We start from the raw sequence: 307 nt of genomic DNA, 5'->3' as shown, positions 1-307 counted from the left end.
AAAAAAAAAAAAAAAAAAAGATAAGCTTAAACCTTTCCATTCTGCATTTCTTTTTCTGGGCCTCTTAGCACATTCACGACCAGCAAATTTTTCACTTTCCTAATACTGAGAGTGAGTGAAAATTTAAAAAATCTGAAGCTGGTTGCTGAAAACTTCTGTCACTAAGCACAAGTAAGATGGTCTTTTCTAAACTGTCAACTTTTCACGATACAGCTGAAAGTTGCAGACAAAGCCAGTGTGTGGCTCAGACACCACTCTGACTAGATTTCCACACTTTGTGTTTTTATTCAGGTTATAGCCCCTAAAG

Source organism: Carlito syrichta, unplaced genomic scaffold (assembly GCF_000164805.1).
Source record: "Carlito syrichta isolate Samal-C Ts95f unplaced genomic scaffold, Tarsius_syrichta-2.0.1 Scaffold309469, whole genome shotgun sequence".
Taxonomy (NCBI): domain Eukaryota; kingdom Metazoa; phylum Chordata; class Mammalia; order Primates; family Tarsiidae; genus Carlito; species Carlito syrichta.
Note: the sequence above shows the minus strand (reverse complement) of the source record.